Raw genomic sequence first — 15,318 nt, 5'->3', positions numbered from 1 at the left:
AGCTGTATTTCTTAAGCAGAACAGTAGTATAAGATATCCTCCCATAAATGATGCCTAACTAGTCTGAGGTTCTTGGCCACATGAACAGTGAAATACATGGGTTTCATCTCACAAAATGACAATTAAATCCAATGAATGAATGAATTATCAGTTACTACCACAATGTTTGGGCTAGTATGACAGAAGTGTAACTAACTATTCAAACTCGTAAACATTGTTGATCACAAGGTTTATACCTGGATTCTTCTCTGTTAGTTCTATAGTGCAGTATCTAATTCTCCAGTCAGGAGTAGTGAATGGTCCACTTAGGTACCAACTTAACTTCTCTGTGTTCAATGAGAAATTCAACTTTTGTCTTCAGCATTAGAACATTGCTATCAGTTTGTGAAGAGAAATCAAAAGCCTTGATATTACCTGATTATTTGTGTATTTCCGTAGTTCACCTTTTTCTGACAAATCAATTAGATTGAACCAAAAGTTTCACATAGTCTTTCATAAGATCACGAGTTGGGGCATTTTTCTCACCATTTGTTATGTGACTCCATTATATTTATTTTATATGTGTATATATTTTAAGATGTTTCTACTTTAGAAGGTTTCAACCATTACCATCTTCATACTCTCTAAACTATCTCCTCTCACACAGTGCATACACTGGCTATTCCAGGTGAGTTCAGTGTATACAATGCTGTACCTAAGGTCTCCACAGTTCTGTGACTAGCACTTTATATGCAGTTCTTAGAACATCACACATTAGTTTCTTGTTCATATTCCAAGGTCTAATTCTGGTATTTGGGTACCTGCACTGGCTTTCAGTGTGTTTCTCCAAAATAAGCCATTTCCTGATATCTCCACACTCAGTCTTAGTCTCAAACACACAGTTCAAGAAAGACTTTCTATTATGAGCTTTCCAAAACTATGGACACCATGCAATCTCCAATCTCATAGTCCTGTATCCCAAAAATCAACTCTTACCCAAACATTTAACTCTTCATTCACAAAGAACACCAAATAGAAACTAAAAGTATATTGTCCATACATATAATAATAAAAACACTAAATACAGAGTTCAAATAAAGAGCTAGAAATCTCAGGAGAAAACCGATAAGACATAAATGAATAAAAACCCATCAGTGTAGTAAGTACTTTCTCAATGGTTATATTAAAAATCAGACTAGCTTTAGCTGGATCCTTCATAATCTGTGATAGCATGAGTGCCATCCCAGAGTACTCTATGCACAAAACTATGTGCTGTTCTTGAAGGAGAAACAAAAGCTCTCCATGCTATAAGAATACTAATATTCTTCTTGTCAGTCAAACCTGAATTATGGGGAAAAATAGAAGAAAATTTCAGATCAAGGACTGAAATAAACAAAGCCAAGAGATTATAGGCAGAGAAGAAATGACATTATAACTACAGGAACACAAAATAAGAACACAATCACAAGAAAAACAAATAAAAATGACCGTAATTAACACAGAAATTTCAATAATAACTATAAATATCAATATACTCAACTCTCCAACCAATAAACATGGATAAAATGATTAGAGTAAGAAACAAAATGCATCTTCTGTTGACTACAAGAATCTTATCTTACTGTCACACCTTAAGTAAGAGCATGAAAAATGTATTCCAAGCAAATGAGACCAGGAAACTTGTAGATGTTCCTGGCTTAATGTTGAACAACATGAGTTTCAAACAGAGACTAACCAAAAGGGCTGAAGAAGGGCAAGTTGTTTTAGAAAATGTAGTAATAAAGCAAAAGAACATCACAGTGTTACACATATATGCAATCAACTCAGGCAAGTTATCTTCTGTTACTTGGTGACCCCATGTGTATTACATATATATATATATATATATATATTTATGTACATATTATAAAAAGTTGTTAAAATAGTAGGTTCCCATATGGATTTTTTAAAATGGAGTTTATTGTTAGTTGCCTCTTTCCATGTTCTCTCCTTAGTCCTGCTCTTCCATCCCACTCCCTATGTACATCTTCTATTTGACTTTCCTCTTTATCTCCAAATAGCAATGCATTCTACTTTACATTCCTGGAGTTATCCTTCCTGCCTACAGCTAGTCCCTTGCTAGTTAAATAATCACTGTATTGATTCATATTGGAATGAATATATTGAAGTATTTTTGGATATAATTTTTTATTATTTTAATTTTAAATAGCTTGCTTCACATGTCAGCAAGAATTCTCTCTCCCTCCCCTCCTCAGGCACCTCCACACCATACCTACAGCCTCCCACCATATCACCACTTACTTCCATATAGAGTCTGTCATTTCACTCAGGACAGGGTCCAGGCATGCCCCTAAGAGTCCAGGCTGAGAGAGTATCCCTCTTTGTGTTATGGATACACGAAGTCTGTTTGTATGCCAGGAATAAACAATGATCCACTGCCCAGGGCCCCATAGGGAGTATGGATCAGTCCCATGCTGGCCTCCCAGCTGTTGGTCTGGGGTCCAAGAGCTCTCCCCTATTCAGATCAGCTGTCTCTGCTGGTTTTGCCAACCCATTCTTTGCCAGTTTGTTCATTGCTCCTCTCTTTCTGTCCATGGGTTCAGTTCAGTGTTTAACTGTGGGTGTTTGCCTCTGCTTCCATCAGTCACTGGATTAAGGCTCCAGGATGATTATAGACATCAAGTTCATTATCAGGAATGGGCTTTCAAGGTGGTCTCTCCACTATTGCTTAGCTTGCCAGTTGGTGTCATCCCTTTAGATCACTAGAGGTCTCACTGGTGCCAGCTCTGTCTTCTAACCTATGATATATTGAAGTCTTAAAAGCTAACATCCACATAGAAAATCAATTACATTATTTGGTTTTTTGTGTTTGAATAACCTCACTCACTATCATTGTTTTTCTATTTACATCCATTTACCTATGAATTACTTAATTGCCTTTTCTTTTAATAGCTGAATAATATTTCATTGTGTAAGTATACCAAATTTCATTATTCATTCAATATGTGATGGATATCTAGGATGTTGCCAATCTCTGGATTCTTTAAATAGAGCAGACATGAATATGATTGAGAAAGTATCTCTGTAGTAGCATGTAAAGCCCTATTAGTATATGCCCAAGAATGTTGAGGTAGATATACTTCAAGGTTTCTGAGAGAAGGCACTCCAATTTCCATATTGGCTGTAAAATTTTACACTCCCAACTTCAATGAATAAAAGGGAGCCACTATCCTATCATCCATGCGGCATGTGCTGCCATTTGAATTAGATTAATTTTTGCCTTTGATTTTTTGAACCTTTCCTGGCTAGTGGTCATGGAGTATATAGGTATCCAAAAATTTACTAGAGGAGAAACATAACCATCAATATCTCATAGCTTCAAATTCTTAATATTAGAGAGACCACTCTAGAACACATACTTGTCTATCCATGTCACAAACATTATGAGAGTAACCAGAAATATTTTCTTGCATTTAAGTTCTACTTCAATGGATGGAGCCCATATTCAACACCGCTGGTATGGAAAGGAACTGATATCAGATAATTCATGGGCCTAGGTGATACATATTACTATTTTACTGATAAAGGAATAGTGTATTGAAATGACTACTAAAGAAATATTCTTATACTCATGGATCATTGGCTCACTCAACCTACATAATAGACACTAGATCTTTCAGTAAATGATAATAAGTGAAAGGACACACAAATGGAAAATGTGCACAGTGTGAGAGACTCATTCCTAAATGAGATCTCTTCCTCAAGCTCCTCCCCTGCATGCATGAGAATCTACATAGAAGAGACAAGCAAAGGATTGTAGGAGCCAGAAGTGGAGGATGACTCAGAGGAAACAGGGTCTTCCACATACAACATGCCTGATACAGCTTGAGAAACCAAAGAGACAGCGACAGCACATAGACAGTACCTTCACATGTTCAAAAATGGCAATATGCAGCCACTATAAACACTGTAAAAAGTAATGGACACAAAGACCTATCAATAACCAAGGAGCTATTTGCAGTTGACTACTTGTAGTAAAAAGAAAGTTGTTTTTTTCCAATAGAGTGTCACTGCAGATACCCACGACATTTCAGGCCAAGTCTCATGACTAAGTATAGTTCATTCTTGGTCATATTCCACTCATGACCAAGAGTAGCAAACAGAATATAGACATCATTTTTTTTGATCACTCAACACTAATGTTCTTACTATTCTGATTTTGTACTTTTTGTCTTATTAGACTTTTGATAGATTTATGAATTTTCACAAGGTGTGGGTCATGAAGAAATGCTCATGCAGTTGGGTGAGTATGCAGCTGGAAAGTGATCTCAAAAAAGACGCTAAAGGGGAAAGTCATGGTCAAATTATAGTATATATCTTGATCCAATTTTACTTTATGAGGAAACTTTTTAAACTAAAAATTATTTTTTATTTATTTTTGGGAGGGTTTTACGAGACAAGGTTTCTCTGTATTGTTTTGGAGGCTGTCGGTCCAGCCCAGCCTCAAACTCACAGAGATCCGCCTGCCTCTGTGTGCCACCACTGCCCAGCTATAAAAATAAACTAAAAATTATAAAATAAATTAAATATTAAATTATTTCTTTTAACTTTAATATGTGAAAGTGACATTAACGTTTCTGGACCTTTAATACTATATGTCATGACAAGGGTTCTTTGCTCATAACTTGCCATTCATCTCTGGTGTCCATGGAAACATGAAAATTTCTAGTAATTTATATTACCTTTGAAAATCACTAACATTTGGACATCATAGAAGAGACAGAGGCAAGTATATTGTGTTTTCTATGTGGTTTTTATTTTTTGGAATTTTTTTATTTATTTAGGTTAGAAACAATCTTGTTTCACATGTCAATTATTAATCTAATTCAATTTCACAGGGCAAAGAAGGTCAAAGAGGCTAGTGACATATGATTCAGCTGTTTTTGACATCACATCATTCTCACGTGAGTAAATACTGCCCAATAACATAAATGCTGCAAATCCCTGCTTGCCAATGAGGGCTCTTGAGCCTGTACTGACTTTTTTTTAATTTTGAAGCTGTTGGCCTTGCTTGTTTCTTACTGGATAGCTCTGACTTAAGTAATTACCCCATAATTGTTAATCTAAGTATTTCTCTTACTGGAGAACTTTCCTGGCTTCCTACCCCATGGTGTTACATCCTGACTCTCCGTGTTTCTCCTACCCAGAGTCCTCCTGGACTCCTAGTCCCACCTATCTAACTTCCCTATTGGCCAACAGTGCTTTATTGACATAAACAAGACTTCCCCAACATGTTTCTATTTTGTGAAATAATTTGAAAAGTATTGGGGTAACTCTTCTTTGGAAGTCTGGTAACATTCTTTTTTTGATTTTTTTATTTTAATTTTAAATAGCTTGTTTTACATGTCAATCCCAGTTCCCTCTCCCTCCCCTCCTCCCGCACTCCCCTTCCCCCCCCACCCTCCCACACTATTGCCAAATCCTTCCACATAGGGGATATCTAGAGTCTGTCATTTCACTCTGGGTAGGGTCCAGGCACTCCCCTAAGAGTCCAGGCTGAGAGAGCATCCCTCTTTGTGCTATAGGCACACAATGACTGTTTGTATTGCAGGGATAGACACTGATCCACAGCTCAGGGCCCCATAGGTTGCCCAGGCATTCTGGCTGACACTGACATTTGGGGGGATTCAGATAAGTCCCATGCTGGCCTCCCAACTGTCGGTCTGGTGTCCAAGAGCTCTCCCCTGTTCAGATCAGCTATCTCTGCTGGATTTGCCAGCCCAATCTTTGCCAATTTGCTCATAACTCCTCTCTCATGTCACTGGGTTCCTTGGGTTCAGTTCAGTGATTAATTATGTGTTTGCCTCTGCTTCCATCAGTCACAGGATGAAGGCTCCCGGATGATTATAGACATCAAGTTCATTATCAGGAATGGGCATTCGAGGTGGTCTCTATCCACTCTTCAGTTGAGGGGCATCTAGGTTGCTTCCAGGTTCTGGCTATTACAAATAATGCTGCTGTGAACATAGTGGAGCAGATGCCCTTGTTGTATGAATTTGCCTCATTTGGATATATGCCTAAGAGTGGAATTGCTGGGTCTAGTGGTAGATTAATTCCCATTTTCCTGAGGAATCTCCATACTGATTTCCAAAGAGGCTGTATGAGTCGCACTCCCACCAGCAGTGGAGGAGTGTTCCCCTCTCTCCACATCCTCTCCAGCGTAAATTGTCTTCGGTGTTTTTGATTTTAGCCATTCTGACAGGAGTAAGATGGTATCTCAGAGTTGTTTTGATTTGCATTTCCCTGATGGCTAAGGATGTTGAGCACTTTCTTAAGTGTCTCTTGGCCATTTTAGCCTCCTCTATTGAGAATTCTCTATTTAGTTCTGTACCCCACCTTTTAATTGGATCCTTTGGTGTTTTGGAGACTTGTTTCTTGAGTTCTTTGTAAATTTTGGAGATTAGCCCTCTGTCAGATGTAGGGTTAGTGAATATCTTTTCCCATTCTGTGGGCTGCCTTTTTGTCTTTTTGACTGTGTCCTTTGCCTTATAGAAGCTTTTTAGTTTCAGAAGGTCCCATTTGTTAATTGTCGATCTCAGTGCCTGTGCCACTGGTGTTATGTTTAGGAAGTGGTCTCCTATACCAACTCGTTGAAGAGTATCTCCCACTTTCTCTTCCAAAAAGGTTCAGTGTGGCTGGATTTATGTTGAGATCTTTGATCCATTTGGACTTCAGTGTTGTACAAGGCAATAACATGGATCTATCTGCAGTCTTCTGCATACCAGTACCCAGTTATGCCAGCACCATTTGTTGAAGATGCTTTCTTTTTTTCACTGTACAGTTTTAGCTTCTTTGTCAAAAATCAAGTGTCCATAGGTGTGTGGGTTAAAATTAAGGCTTTCGATTCGGTTCCTTTGGTCTACCTGCCTATTTTTGTGCCACTACCAAGCTGTTTTCAGGACTATAGCTCTATAATAGAGCTTGAAGTCAGGTATGGTGATGCCTCCTGAAGTTCCTTTATTGTAAAGGGTTGTTTTGGCTATCCTAGTCCTTTTGTTTTTCCATATAAAGTTGATTAATGTTCTTTCCAGGTCCTTGAAGAATTGTGATGGAATTTTGATAGGGATTGCATTGAATCTGTAGACTGATTTTGGCAATATTGCCATTTTTATTATGTTGATCCTGACAATCCAAGAGCATGGGAGATCTTTCCATTTTCTGGTATCTTCTTTGAATTCTTTCTTTAAGGACACAAAGTTCTTGATATACGGGTCTTTCACTTCCTTGGTTAACATTATCCCCAGATATTTGATGCTGTTTTTGGCTATTGTAAAGGGTGATGTTTCTCTGATTTCTTTCTCAGTCACTTCATCATCTGTATATAATAGGGCCACTGATTTTTTTGAGTTTACCTTGTATCCTGCCACATTGCTGAAGGTGTTTATCATCTCTAGGAGTAACCTTGCAGAGCTTTTTTGGGTCACTTATGTAAACTATCATATCATCTGCAAATAGGGAAAGTTTGACTTCTTCTTTTCCTATTTTATCCGCTTTATCTCCTTTTGTTGTCTTATTGCTGTAGCTAGAACTTCAAGTACAATATTGAAGAGATATGGAGAGAGTGGACAGCCTTGTCTTGTTCCTGATTTTAGAGGAATTGCTTTGAGTTTCTCTCCATTTAGTTTGATGTTAGCTGTTGGTTTACTGTATATTGCTTTTATTATATTCAGGTATGTTCCTGTTATCCCTGATCTCTCTAGGACCTTTATCATGAAGGGGTGCTGGATTTTGTCAAAGGCTTTTTCAGCATCTAGTGAGATGATCATTTGGTTTTTCTTTCGCAGTTTGTTAATATGATGGATTACATTGATAGATTTTCTAATGTTGAACCATCCCTGCATTCCTGGGATGATGCCTACTTGATCATGTTGGATGATTTTTCTGATGTGTTCTTGAATCCGGTTTGCGAGTATTTTATTGAGTATTTTTGCATCGATGTTCATGAGGGAAATTGGTCTATAGTTCTCTTTCTTATTTGTGTCTTTGTGTGGCTTGGGTATCAATGTAATTGTAGCCTCGTAGAAAGAGTTTGGTAGTGAGCCTCCTGCTTCTATTGTGCGGAATACTTTGAGGAGTATTGGAATCAGCTCTTCTTTGAATTTTTGGTAGAATTCTGCACTGAAGCCATCTGGGCCTGGGTTTTTTTTTGTTTGGGGACTTTTGATGCCTGCTTCTATTTCATTAGGGGTTATAGGTCTGTTTAGATTGTTTATCTGTTCTTGATTTAGTTTGGGCAAGTGATATCTATCCAGGAAATTGTCCATTTCCTTTAAATTTTCAAATTTTGTGGAGTACAGATTTTCAAAGTATGCCCTGATGATTCTCTGGATTTCCTCAGAGTCCGTTGTTATGTCCCCTTTTTTCATCCCTGATTTTGTTAATAGCATGCTCTCTCTCTGTCTTTTGGTTAGTTTGGTTAGAGGTTTATCTATTTTGTTGATTTTCTCAAAGAACCAACTCTTTGTTTCATTGATTCTTCTCAGTGTTTTCCTGAAGTCAGTACAGCCGCCCACACAGCAAAGACATGTGTACTGACTTTTCTACCTGTGTGGATTCCTTAAGTTCAGCATATGAATTAGATTTTCTGAGTCGTTTCCCATCTTTAAAAAGGGGTAATGATTGTGTGGGTCTCATTGGAGAGATGGGACTATAAGAAGGGTTAATATCCTTGAAGTGCATAAATGAGGCTCCAATGAAGCAAAGCAGAGGAGAGGAAAGGATAGGTTTATGAAAGCCAAGGGTTGGTCAATGAGACACTCTTGTATGTTGAAGTATGTATCTAACAATCTTTTTTTTTACTTAAGGTGTTTCACCTCTTAATGTAGCTCTCTGTCTGGTCAGCATTTCACATTATTTATAAGATATTATATCAGCATCTTTCAAATGGATCTCCTCACCACCAATGGTATGCAAAGATAAAAGATAAAATTGAGTTACACTGAGGATTTTAAATAGGATATTGTGAAACACATATATCTACTCCATGGGATTTAGACAGGGACAGAACCAGATCCTGCCAGGCTAACTCATTTGTCTGTCACAACAAAATTCTCCACCCTACTTACAGTTGTGTTTCAAAAGGCACTGATCCTTCAGTCCACTGCCTCAAATCTGCCTTTACAGAGAGAGGATGTAGGCAAGGTATTAGGCCATCCACCATCAATTGAAAGCCCATTTTGCTGAGTAACTTCCCAAGTGTTATAAAAACTGTTATCTCTAAGTGATGTGCATAGTCCACAGAGACTGGGGAGCATGGACCAATCTATGGAAGGAAAATAGGCAGGGATATCCTATTTATAGACACCTGAAAACTTCTCCTTGTTCACTGTCAATGATATGTTCTACATACCTGGTCACTACAAAACTGTGCCTGCTCCTATTCTTCTCAAATACTAAGTGGAATCTCTCAGGGAATAGTTTTCCATGAGCATTAAGACTACATCTGAAGATTTGAAATGAGAATTGACTTAAGTATGCTGGTGTACACAGTAAATGTAGAATACTGGTTTTGTGAGAAAGAATATATCACACAGGTAGCCAGGATACTTTATGTGCAATGATCAAATGAAGTTGGTTATCTGAAAATTCACATTTAAATAAGTCATTGGTTAGTGATGGAAATGCCCAGGAATGCTCATGTTTTACATGTAGATTTTTATTTTTAGCCCTGGGGGATGGATTCAAGGTCTCAAATATGTTCAGTAAACCATTCCTCTTAGGTATAGCCTTAGTCCAGCTACCCAAACATTTTGATATATCTATATATTTGGGGATTTAATTATAGGATATGAATGGCTTTTTCAAAAACTGTGCACATTTTAAAAAATATACAACAGTGGCATTCTACACTGCTAGTTTGATCTACCTACAGTTCATTTTCTGGGTGTATTCTTAGTGTTCTATTGTCTCTGTCTGTATGTTTGTGTGTGTGTATGTGTATGTGTGTGTATACATGGATATCTTTATGCATATATATATATACACACAAATTTAAATGACTCACATATGGAATTTCGACATGAATGAGAATAACATGTGGATCATTTTTCACTTTGCTTCTTCATTAAGCAGACATCAGTTTGCAATAGTCACATAATATCCCACCAGCATAATTTAGATATGATATTTGTGCATTCTTCTGCTTATTATTCTTGTTTATTTATTACAGTTTTGTTTTGCAACCATGACTAAAATAAGCATCATCTTAATTATGATATTACAAACTAATTTTCCACTGTAGATTAGAAGCATTAAAACTCTTAGTTAACAAATATGCACCTTTCAGCATTTGACAAATAAAGGGAAATGTTAAACAAAACCTCATATGGGGAACTTCTGCTATAGTCTTGTAATTTGGGGCTTCTTTTACTCTTGCCTGTAGTATGGAGAATCCTAACACATAGACAGATTATTTAATACAACTATGTGACAGTAGCGACAAGTTATGAGAGCTTCATACTCTGCAAACCATTACTCATTTTGTCCCACTTTCACTTGTGTTCCTGGCTTGACTATACATTTGTTCAATCTCATCTTCAGATCTGCCAATAGAAATGAGTGCATCTAAAAGTTGAGTGGCTATCCTTAGCAGCCTATCTGCTTTCATGTTTGAAGTAGACATTGCAAGCTATCCATACTGGCGCCTGTGGGAATTCGCCGACAATGTTATGAAGTTTGTGTCATTTGGTCTCTGGGAAGCTCATTACTTTCAAGAGTATAATGTCTCAGGAACTGTAACCAAGATGCTGGTGCATATCCCTATCAATTCCACCTGGACACTTTCACTTGAATTTCAGTTTGCACAGAATCTGATAGTATGGGCTATTTTAATGAAGCCTGTAGTTCTAGTTATCAGTGCAATGGCCTTTAAGATCAGCTATATGAAACACCCTTTTGTGGAGTTGCAGATATTTTGTTATAAAGTCTCTGCCTTAGTTTTTTGTGTTAACAGCGTCTTCACATTTGTTTCAGTGATCTCAAACTACCATGTATGTCATTATGGCCAAACCACTCTTGACTTTCCACCTGGCTTTCCAGTTAAAAAAGAAGCACTGATAAGCAAACATTATACTGCTATGTTACCATTAGGCATCCTAACAACCGCCATGTCATTCTTCATCTCTGAGATAATATCTTTGAAATCACACTGTCAGGTGAAGGCCATGTGTGCTTCCAAAGTTCCCAAAGAAGAGGTCTGAAGTGAGGGTTCCTGCATGTACAACATCTGCCAGAAGGTTCCTAGAAGAAATTTCCTATTCACACACAAAACTTCTGAGGTCATCAACTTGTTCTAAATAAAGCATGAACTTGTTTCTCTGGGTCTGACTAAATTATTTCCTCCTGTATCTGTCTAAGTTGTTCCTTTCTTTAAATGCTTCCACATGCAAAACTCTGAAGGTTATGATCATGTGTTTGGATATTGCAAAAGTACTGGTGAAATTTACATTGAAAAATGAATATAACAAATACCATGTGAAAGGATTTTATAACAGAGATGACAACTCAACACAGAGAAGCAAACACTTCTTGTGTGATGGCAGGTAAGTCCTTATGTCTATTGAGGGTAGAGTTGGACACTTAGGTTCATGCTTCAGTGATTTCTCAGCCATGATGGAGTATTTATTCAAATTGAGTGCTAAGCAATCCTTCCTTCTTTGAGTTGCTACTTTAGGTAATTTATTATAGCAATGAATCAAGTATCTGATACAGTGTGTTCTCCAACTAATGTCTTCTACAATGTAGTGTAGTTACACTGTATGGCTTTCAATAAACAGAAGGACAAGCTCCATGTGGCCTATTTTTTATTTTGTCATTTTTAATTTCTCTTGTATTTCTATTTAGCCTCAATATTTACAGCATTTTATGCTTTCCATGCTCCTGCTAGAATCATGCACTAAGATCTGTTTGCAAAATCCGAGGATTCATGTAGCTCCCAACTATAAATTATTCTGCCTCCTTTCCATACGCCAGCTCTAAACAACTAATTACCACACACCAAAATAACTGCTTCACTTCTTTATATGAATTTTCTGCTTTGGTCACTATATTTGCTGTGAATGAATACCCGAGGAAAATGCTGTGAATGAATACCCGAGGAAAATAACTGGAAGACTAAATGTTTATTTGGGCTTGTAGTTCAGGGAGATACAGTCAAGTACAGATGGAGAAGATATGGTAGTTCAATACAGAAGCTGGCTGATCAAATCTTATCATAGCCACCAATTAAAAAGTGACAAAATTTGCTGGGCAGTGGTGATGCACGCCTTTAATCTCAGCACTTGGGAGGAAGAGGCAGGCAGATCTCTGTGAGTTTGAGGCCAGGCTGGACCGACAGCCTCAGAAACAATACAGAGAAACCCTGTCTCGTAAAAAACCAAAAAAAGTGACAAAATTTTATTCTCCGGTTGCTTTCCCTTTTTATGCTGTCAGGATTCCCATACATGGACTGAAGCTATCCATAATTAGGATGGGTATTCCCACATCAATTAACCAATCAGAAAATGTACCCACATATTTGTTTCCATGGCAATTATAAATCACAGCAAGTTGACACCCAAATTAGGACACCACAGATAGAAAGGTGAACAAGGAATGACCATTAATAGGATGTCTGTGGTGGTTTGAAACAAAATGGCACCTAAAGGGAGTAGCACTGTTAGGAACTGTGGCATTGTTGGAGTACTTGTGGCCTTGTTGGAGGAAGTGTGTCAATATGGGGGCAGGTTTTGAGGTATTTTTCTCAGTGTGACAGTCAGTCGACTTTCTGCTGCCATCTGGTCAAAACATAGCCAGTACCTATCTTCTGGTACACTGACATGCTATCTATCAAGAAGATAATGGACTGAACCTCTGAAACTGTAGACAAGGACCCTCAAAGTTTTTCTTTGTAGGAGTTCCTGTGGTCAGGTTGTATTTTCACAACAATAAAACCCCAAAGCAATGTCTTAGTTACTTTTTCTGTTTCTGTGGTAAAATACCCTGAGAAATTATATCAATGGAGAATGGATTTGTCTTGACTTACAATTCAAATATACAATCTGTTTTGGCGGAGAATTTCTGACAGCAACGTTGAGGTAGCCTGTCAATTTGAATTTGCAGTCAGGAAGCAGATTATGAAGAAAGTACTACTCAGAAGCCTGTCTCCTTTTCATTTGTTTGGCAATTAGGTAGGTCTTGTAGTCTCAATTAATATAATTTAGATAATCCTCCAGAAGCATAGCAGGGGATTCCCTTCTAGGTCATTTTAAATGTTGTCAAATTAACAATAAATACGAACCATCACAAGGGACTAAGGATAGCACAAGACAATTTGTTTCTAGATCTTCTACAAACAGCTCTCTAGGAAATTTTTTGTGGTAGTCGTTCCTGTAGAGGTTGTGGCTATAAAACAAAGGTGATGTCAAAAGGAAATTATATACAATAGATTAAAAACAAGAATAAAACTATAATACCATAATTAAACTTAACAATAATAGTATAATAACAAATTAAACTGAAGAACAAAAACATCCTTTTGTGGAGTTAATGAAAAATTGGAACCATTTCAAGCATGAAAATCTTTATAAACAAACAAACAAAACAAAACAAAGTGTGAAGATGGAGAGGTACCTCATCAGGATGCATACATACAAAGGATGTGTGTTCTGTACCTATCGCCTACATAAAGTAACTCACAACCACCATAACTTTAGCTCCAAATATCTAATTCCCTCTTCTGGACTCAGGGGGTAGGTACTATGTGCATGTAGTACAAGTACAAACCTACAGGCATATAGATTAACAAAAATTATTAAAATTTATTTTAAAAATCACATATAGCCAGGCGGTGGTGGTGCACACCTTTAAACCCAGGACTCAGGAGGCAGAGGCATGCGGATCTCTGTGAGTTCGAAGCCAGGCTGGACCGACAGCTTCCAAAACAATACAGAGAAACCCTGTCTCATAAAACCAAAAAATAATCGCATATAACATGAGGGCAAAATATTACTAAGTTCATCTTGGACAACATTACTTTTTATTTTAAGACAACACATCAAGGGACATCTTAAGTTTTAGATAATTTTCAAAATATTCTTACACAGATTGATCTTTTTATGCATCTGAAAGTTATTAGAACAGTTACTAGTGGAATTCTGAGCTCAGTGTTTTACCATTCAATACTTAGTGATACAAAGATGTGGGCCATCATACTTTTCTGGTTTGTACTAATGACCCTTTAGAATAAATTGATACAGATTTAAGATGGGAAATATGTGTCTCTTTATTATGTCTTTTAGTTTTTTACATTGTGTGTGAATGAGAGAGACAGAGAAAGACACACACACAAAGAGACACACAAACACACACACAGAGAGAGAGAGAGAGAGAGAGAGAGAGAGAGAGAGAGAGAGAGAATGGTCATGTGGAGATCAGACAACTTGGAGTATTCTATCTTTCCATCAAATCTTTGGGGGAAGAACTTCCATTAAAATTTGCAGAAAGCCCCCCCACCTGTCTCTCTCTCTCTATAGATGATAAAGATACAGATAATAAAGATGCAGATACAGATATAGATATAGATACAGATATATCCCCTAAAGTTTCATAGCACAAGTGGTTGCATGAATCAACCTGCTCCAGAAAAGCAGTTGAATCCAACAGAAGATTCTCTTCACACTTACAAAATTTGAATGAACAGTGTGCTTGGCAACAAAGGATTGAGTATATAATGGAAACTGATTTTTTTCTTTGAAGAAGATGAAGTAGAGTTCAATCATTAGCCGATGTTCATAGGTTTCACTGGGACAACTTACAACCTCCCTTCCCCCAAATATTAGGACTCTAAAACGCCAAGTCTAAGGACTCCCATTCATGCTTTCCACACATGGCACAAATGCAAGGCTGTAAGATTGCCAAGGATGCAACGGAGAATTATATCACTCAACTCAATGTAATTGCCATAGAATCTCACTTGCAGAAACCCATTGCTCTGAACCCTTCTGTGGAGATACACTCTCCAAAACAGGCTCTATATATTTGATCTGGAATTGCAAATTTTTCCTACCTCATCAACTGTACTTGAATGGAACACTGTAGTCGACCTCTCAGACCCCACCTAGCCACTCTAGGTCAGAGGCCTTTGCCACCTTGTCACTTTGCAGTTTCAGCATCTTCAGTACAACTAGTCCCTCCACCAGGACCATTGTCTCTCCCTTACAAGTGCTCCCGAATTACCAGCATCAACCACCAGGTTAACTACTGCCATCCACCAACTGATCACCATTGAACAGTAGTCCTCCT

The sequence above is a fragment of the Mesocricetus auratus genome, unplaced genomic scaffold (assembly GCF_017639785.1).
Source record: "Mesocricetus auratus isolate SY011 unplaced genomic scaffold, BCM_Maur_2.0 Super-Scaffold_100003, whole genome shotgun sequence".
NCBI lineage: Eukaryota > Metazoa > Chordata > Mammalia > Rodentia > Cricetidae > Mesocricetus > Mesocricetus auratus.
This window is presented reverse-complemented; position numbering follows the sequence as displayed.